The sequence below is a fragment of the Nesoenas mayeri genome, assembly GCF_963082525.1.
Source record: "Nesoenas mayeri genome assembly, chromosome: 14".
In the NCBI taxonomy this organism is placed as follows: Eukaryota; Metazoa; Chordata; class Aves; order Columbiformes; family Columbidae; genus Nesoenas; species Nesoenas mayeri.
The window spans coordinates 14,987,544-14,995,795 of NC_137556.1; the positions used below are offsets into that span (position 1 = coordinate 14,987,544).

Sequence of the window (8,252 nt, forward strand, 5' to 3'; positions counted from 1 at the left end):
CTTCACATATGTAAGTGGAACCTCCTGTGTTCCAGTTTGTACCCATTGCCCCTTGTCCTGTCACTGGTTGTCACCGAGAAGAGCCTGGCTCCATCCTCCTGACACTCACCCTTTCCATATTGATCCCCAGCAATGAGTCCCCCCTCAGTGTCCTCTTGTCCAGCTCCAGAGCCCCAGCTCCCTCAGCCTTTCCTCACACGGGAGATGCTCCACTCCCTGCAGCATCTTGGTGGCTGCGCTGGACCCTCTCCAGCAGTTCCCTGTCCTGCTGGAACTGAGGGGCCACAACTGGACGCAATATTCCAGGTGTGGTCTCCCCAGGGCAGAGCAGAGGGGCAAGAGAACCTCTCTGACCTACTGACCACCCCCTTCTAATCCACCCCAGGTACCATTGGCTTCCTGGAAGCGAGACGTGGCTGGAGTGGCAGTGGAGCGGAGGGTATGTCATGTCAGGTCCCGTCCCACTGGGGCCTGCACGTTGGCTGGTGTTGTGTCGCTCCACTTGTGCCTGTGCGGGCTGAGCCCCGTCATGATGGGAAAATGAGCGGTGGGTTGGCACCAAGCAAAAGCACAGTATATGTGTCCAATTTACCCTTTGCTTTGACAGAAAATGATCTATACAGGATCTTTTCAAAGTATGGGAAAGTTGTCAAGGTTACTATTATGAAAGACAAAGACACAAGGAAGAGCAAAGGGGTTGCCTTTATTTTGTTTTTGGATAAAGAATCTGCACAAAACTGTTCTCGGGCACTTGATAACAAACAGTTGTTTGAAAGAGTAATGAAAGCAAGTATTGCCATTGATAAGGGAAGAGCAGCAGAATTCATTCACAAGCGTAACTACTTTGATAAGTCTAAGTGTTACAAATGTGGGGAAGCAGGACATTTAATTATGCTTGTCCTATAAATATGTTAGGAGAGCGGGAGCCACCAAAAAAAAAAAAAAAAGAAAAGAAGAAGAAAAAGTAAATAGTTGAGCCAGAAGAAATTGAGGAGTAAGAAGAAAGTGAAGAGGAAGGAGAAGACCCTGGTTTAGACAGCCTCAACCAAGCCGTAGCTGTTCAGCAATCCAAAATTGAGGAAGAACAACAAAGATGGACACAGACTGCAGGGGAATCTTCAATTTCAGATTATTCAAAATGTCCATGGATTAAGAAGAACGCTTATTTCAGTGATGAGGAAGAACTCAGCGATTAAAATAATACTGGTTTATATGCATATATAATATATACAGTGTACATTTTGTAAATTTTTTTTTGTAATTTTTTTTATTAAATATTTCACAGATAGCTTCCTAAGAGGAATTTAAGAAAGGAATTAGGCCCCAGCATAAAGCCTATGTCTACTTCAGCATCCTGAATCTCAAGATGAAGGGCTTTGTACCCTGAGCAAGGAAGGTTTTACCACCAAAGAACAGGAGTGCACAGCTCACATTGCCCCCACGCTTCTGCCACCAGCACCTTCCCGAGCTCTGCAAAAGGGAAGGACAAAGTGCTCCTGATTCAATACAGCTCAACACATTCACTGCTGCAGAAGGTACAGGTTGTGACAGGCGTGGGACATCCATTTTTATCAAAGACCAAAACTTTTCCACCAGTTCTGGGGTACTGGCTCGACCCAATGCAGCACAGAAGCCCTGCCCACCTGCCACCAGCAAGATTTTCGTCCTACATATCCTAAATATTCATCCTACATGTTCATCCTACAGTGGCAAACCTTCATCTGGAGCAAACCCCCAGGGAAAGCTCATCCCTGGCTCCTCTCTGCACTTGCTGCCCCCAAATCAGAGTCACTCTCCCGGCTCCTCCTTGGGTACGTACCCCAATATGCAGTAATCTTTGCAGGGTGCAATGCTGTGTCACCTTGCTCCTGATGGACCAGTGCAGGGAGAGAAAGCCAGCATGTGCAATCTGAGCTTGAGCACCTTGATAGGATGCAGGACAAGACACTTCTGATATTTGCTATAAGCACCCCAAATCATGCCAGAAGCCCACGCCTGTCAGTCCTGCTGGCAGCCAAATCTAGGCAACATCTGGAAAAAAAATATATATAAAAATCACAGCCCTTGTTCCTGTCCCAAAATCCTCCAAATCCAAGCAAGCAATATGCATTTCTGCTAGGACTTCCAAGAATGATGGCACTCTGGGTGGAGGGATTTTTTTTTACTTGTGATCTACCCTCTGGGGTGATGGTGATCTAAAGAAAGAGCTCTGGGGAGCAGCTCACAGTTCAGCCTTGTCTAATGGCACTGAAAGTGGCTCCAGCTCCAACTCTCAAAGTTCATATTTCTGACACCACTTAAGGGCTTTGTCTTGAAGATCCCAGTGAGACTTTGAGCTATGTAGATTTAAGAGTGTTTAAAGCAGAATTTTAATTTATTTCAACTGACTAAAGTCACTCAGAGCAGGTCTCAGCAGTGACCGGTGTCCCTCGATGTCACCCAGCACACCTCCTTCCCCTGCCACACTACACACAAGGCTACAGATGGTTGCTCTCTTAAAAACCTAATTGCAACATTAGAAGACCTCTACTTGAGGTGGACAATCTGCACCAACACTCACCTGACCGGCAACAACCAGCCCAGATCCACCAGGACTCGTCCATCGTCGCTTCTGGTCAGCCACAGGCTCAGCCTTCAGCAGAGACTCTGTGCCACATGAGGCCAAGCTGCAAGGTGAGCCTGAGATATTTGTGGTTTGAGGGGCTATTTGATGTGCTCCTCTAGAGGAATTAACCTCTGGAAATCCAGCTACTACTTCCACTGTTGGCTGGAGCCAAGCTGGTTCTGTCTCCATCCTCCTTCATTGGGCAACTGAGCTTCTCAAAACATGGACTTTTGACCTAGAGCTGAGCTCAAAGGTTGTGCCAGGGATGCTGAAGCTCCTGCTAGACCCACCTTGGGCCACTTTTGTGTCCCTTGGGCAGGAGCTGATGCTCACAGCCCAGTGTCACCAACCGAATTGAATGCAGCCTCTTCTACCACGATGGCCTTCTCCATCCCTTCCCAACACACCTGCATAACCTTCTTGCCATCTGGATTTACCCAGCTCTCCATGGGGTCAAAGCCTGACCTTCCAGATCACAGAGCCAGTGCTCACATAAGGACAGGAGCAGGGAAAAAAAAATCTCCTCTGTCCTCAATTTGGAGAGTTTATCAGCATTTATTTATTTTTAACAGATCGCTGCCGCCACATTTCCGACCTTTTCTTGTTGTGATCATTACAACTTTTAACTGGATCATAAATCTTTTATTAACATTTGGTATTGTACTAATTAAAACTGTTCCATGTATGTATTATTAATTTCTCCAGCATTTCTTGCAAGGGTGAGTTTTTAGCTGGCTTAGCAGAATGCGCCATAGTAAATAAGGAGAAACTCATTTCCAGGCAATTAAGCTTGCAGAAAAATAAGTTTCTTAATGGAGGGCACGATCATTACAAATTTTACCTAAATAAACAGGGTTTCTTAATGGTAAGTCTTCAAGCTAAGTAAACAGATTGGTGTGGTAATGTCCTAAGCAATACTTAAATGTAACTGTTTAATAAATTGGTAAATTACTCATTTCATCTTAGAACAAAATGGTAATACTGTAGTAATAACCTAGTATATATTCTGTAAATATGAAGCATTATCACTTTAGCTCTGAAGAAATCACCACAGTGATATGTCAGCATTGATCTAAAACTGCAGCATTTTATCTCAAGTTTATTACCCATTTTTGAGAATCGCTGAGATTTTCAGAGCATAATGGCAATAAAAGAAGAATTTAAAAAGCGCTTAAATGTGCATAAGTTAATCAGAGGTATCCTCAGGGGGAAAAGGAAATTTGGTAAAACATGAATTATAAGCATCATTTAAACTTACTTTGGACACTAGAGATAATAAATGGCACCATAATTTAGAAATAGCTTTTAACATCAATGACTGTAAGTAGCACTTTACTGTTCATAAGAATTGCAAAGCAATGGTGCTGAGGCCAATTTTATTAGCCATTTTTTTCTTTATAAAAGCAATCCAACCATTTGCAAACGGAGCAGACAGGAACAAGAGTTACGTGTTAATATGCAAAATGCATTTGATTTTTTTTTTTTTTTAAATAGCCAGCAATAAATTTACCAAAAGATACAATCTGGAAACAATTGAATGATCATTGAAGAAGAATAAAGCTTTCTCAGAGTTTACATATTTGGGAAGAGGAGGAAAAGGAGGGAGAGAATATTGTCCATACATCCCTATTTACCAGGGAATGTCGCGGCACTTCCGAAGCGAGGAGAGCAGCAGTAAATCAGAGGAGGCAGCGCTGGGGGAACAAGGCTTCTCCTTGCGAACTTTTCAGGGCTGACAAAGCCCCCGAGGATCGCAGCCCCCCACACAATACCCCATTAACACGCCTCCTTCCCAGCCACCGACCAGCCTACAAAGCATCTTTCAGAGCCATCTCCGACCGACCCTCGCACCCATAAATTTGGGGCAGGCAGGACAAGAGTCCCTTTGAGCGCGCAGCAGCACACGCATTATTTGGGGAGGGGGGAGCTCCTGGCTGCCGTGCTGGGGGGATGAGCCTGTTCCTGGGGGAGCAGTGACACAGCCCCCCAGGTATCTCACCGCAAGATCTTCTTCAGACACCCACCCTCCCGGTGCTGTGTGCACTGGCAGAATTGCCAAACAAACTGAGCTCAAGAATTACAATTTATTTTAATTGTTTTCAGACTAATCCTGTGACTACAGAATAAGAGAGATTAATATTCTGGAGACTTTCTGTGTTTGAAGTATCTGAGATCCTTAACACATGAAGCCGCCCTGCTCAGCAGAATGGGTTGTTAACTTGGAAACTCAAGAGAAAGCAAATATCTATATTTTAATTATTTCACTCCTGGCCACTTTAGCATAATCAAGATCTAACTACAGTCATTATCCTGCATTGCTAAACCAAGTCTTCCGTGCTTTCAGAGCAGCTGGGAGTCTTAGCGCTCCGGTTTGTCCCCCAGTAGTTTCTGGGATGTAATGTGGTTATGCACCATCCCTAAGATAAAATAAGAATAAGGTCACTTGTATTATTTCCTGGGGAAACAAATTCAAGCCATGCTGGTAACAGACTGTGGCTGATTTTGTGTTGGTGCTGGGAAGATTCATTCAACCACTAGAAGAGTCGTCTCAGCACAGAAACAGAAGCTGTACAACAGAATGTGTAAGAAGCATCCTCTGCTCCAGGACTTTGCCTTGGCCTCCAGCAAAGCACATTTCCAGCAGGAGGGATCCCTCTGGAAGTACCAAGAGGAGAGGAAAACTTCTAAGTTGAACAAAGGGAAAGCCAGGAGGTGATGCAAACCTTAATTTCATACGTAGGACTCTGAAACGGCCGCATCGAGCAAACAAGTGTGCCACCGGCTGCAAGGGCTAGAAGCTAAAATTGTTGTTGCTGTTTTTCTTCCCTGAATTTGTACAACAACCACAGAACAGAACAAGCAGGAGTGAGAGATCCATTTTTACTGTGACTGTGATTAGGCACTTATATTTCAAATCGATCTGCCGATCACAAGGAACGTTTTATTCAGGACTGGGTCACTTTTTAAATTACATCTCTTACCTCAGATAAGGCTTTATTCAGGAGAAACGTAATACCTGTGTTATGAGGCACTGAATTAAGATGAACTTGCCATGGAACAACTACATTTTAATTTACTCCTCATAATTAAAAGCAAATCTCTGAATACCTTAGGCTGATTTTTTTAAGCATCCATTTAAATCTTCCTGTTGTTCTAAGTGGACATCTTAAAACACCAGAGGTAGTTACCAAAAAAATTCTTAACACTGAGATCCCTTGAAATCTGGCAACACATCTTTAATTAGAGAACTTAAGCGCTGTGCTCCATGAGCTGGGAAAGCTCAGCTGATGGGGTGGGTCCTACAGCCCTTTTTAAGACTGGTTTAAGACTGGGGGGACAGGAGGACAGGCAGGCAGGCTCCCCAAAATGCCGTGCCCCCCGAGAAAGGTGCTGCACCACCTTCAGCTCCCAGCAGCAGCTACTCCTGCAAAAACAGCTCTGCCATTCCTCATCTGGCACCAAAACCAGCAACATGAGGCTTGGCTTTTGCACGGAGACAACGACATTTCCAGCTCCTCTTTTATTCTTCCACATTAGTGCGTATTTTAGCTTGTGGCATCAGTAGCAAGCCTGCAATTTTAATGCAACTATAGAACTAGTATTGTTGCATTCAGCTCTGTGTTCACTCGCTGCCTATGTGAGTGGTACCGACTGAAGGGATCATCTCCATGCACGGCACTCGCGTGGCACACAAAGCCCACGCAGCGGGTGGGTGCGAGCCGAGCCAGCCCAAAACACACAGCACCATCCCACCTCTGCACTAAACCCGCCATCCCGCTGCCTTTCCCGGCTCCCCGCGTGCGGCTGCCAGGCCAGACAGGCATTTGTACATGCGATTGAGAAAACTAAATGGCATGCAGTTATGAAGATGAAAATTCAAACCAGAAACGTGCGCTGAAGCATTTGGCAACCAACAGGATTGTTAAATGGTCCCTGTGAGCCAGCTCTTCAGTAAATCAGAACAGCTCTCTGAAAGCTCTGCCCCAGCATACGAGCTGTTATTGAGGAGCTCAGACAGCAGACTTGTCCAGCCGACATCAAGACGCAGTGAGTTCCTTGTGCCACTCTGAATCAGACAGAGCTTGTTGTTTCTGGCTGGCACGTACAGAGAGAGGGGAAAAAATTCAGCTCTCCCTGAGTCACAGCAGGACCGATCAGAAGTGACCAGCTCAGGTTTATTGGTGTTATTCTGAATTGAGTTTGGGCTCTAAACCAGAGCTGACTGTTGCATGAGTACTTACTTAGCACAGGCGGGGGAGGCTGGATCCTCGGCTGCTCTCAGTCCATTCACTTCCCGGCAAGAGCGATGCCAATTCAGATCAAACCCCATTGTACAATAATGACATTCAGACCGCACAAGCCAAGTGGTGGGAGCAGCTGAGCTTTCCCACTGCCTGGTGCGCTCAGGAAGAGTTACAGGTGTAGGATTTGGCTTGGCTGCTTTGTTTTTTCCTCATCTATTTTCATACACGTTTGAGCCTGCCATGACACGTTGCTGAATTCCAGACACAAATATTATCTTAAAACAGATTTATTTTTTTGTAATGAAGGGGTGGGGGGAAAGATTGCTCGCTAACCAAGTGAAATCTATAAAAGGTAAAAGCGCAACCCTTCCACAGCTACTTTAAGAGCCCCCTCTGACATGAACCCTGGCAGCAGGTGCCAGCCCCTCGCCCTACCTGGGGACAGCCCGTCAGTCACTGCTCCCCTGGGGTGGGATGCAGCGGAGCATCGGCGGCAGCCCCGGGGGACAGCACAGGCGGGCGAGCAGGTGGCCTCGCACGCTGCCTCTCCCACCTGCTGCCCCGTGCCGAGCTGCACTGAACTTGTCAGGCCATGCTATTGTCACCGAGCACAGATGTCGGCTGGGCAGCCATCGCCCCCTTCGCCCGGGGGTGCCCCAGGCACTCGCTGGCGGAGCCATTTTTAGAAGCACCCTGTTGTTCAGAGGGACGTTCGCCTGGGTTTCCTCACGCACAGTTTTTCTTCTTTCCATGCACCGTATTCTGCTGTTCGTGTAACCGCTGCTTTCTCCACTCTGCAAGATTCTTGAGTCATTCTTGACGTGTTCTAGTATATTTGCTGGCTTCTGGCTTGCTCAGTGACCTGGTGGTTCCACCACAGAGCTGTCCCAGTGCTCGCTGCCCAATGGGACCCCAAAACACTCTGCACAGAAATCTCTCCCTTCTGCCCCTTGGTACGGACTCACACCAAACCGTTGCCATTTCTAAGGCAATACCTGGTTGTTTGTTCACATACCGCACCGCTGCACTGGAATTTTAAACACAAAAAGATTTCTTTTCCACCTGAAAGTCCAGCAGAGCCCTCAGCAGAGCTGCTCACAGCTCCAAGCAGTCCCATGTCCCTTCCCCTGCTCTCTCCCAGTCCTTCCCATCACTCCCACCTCCAGCCTTGCTCTTCGTCTCCATTCCTGGTTTCCTCCCTCCTCCTCAGGTTTTTCTGCATGGACGGAGGTCTGGGATGTCTCCCCTTGCTGGTCTGCTCCTGCATCTCTCCCACTTGCTGCACTCCCACCACTCCCTCCCCTCCAGCTGCGCCAGCTCTTGCTCCAGCCACCCTCAATCCATCAGAACTTTCCCATGTCACTCACCCTGTCACAACCAGCATGGCCAGAGTGTGAATCACA

At 46.8% G+C, this 8,252-nt stretch overlaps 1 pseudogene across 1 annotated transcript; it reads left to right on the forward strand.

The window, feature by feature from the left end:
- The first annotated feature begins 540 nt into the window (after window positions 1-540).
- Window positions 541-1,449, forward strand: LOC308045761 (zinc finger CCHC-type and RNA-binding motif-containing protein 1-like; annotated as a pseudogene). Its single transcript has one exon. The product of its transcript is annotated as a zinc finger CCHC-type and RNA-binding motif-containing protein 1-like (transcript).
- The last annotated feature ends 6,803 nt before the right edge of the window (window positions 1,450-8,252 follow it).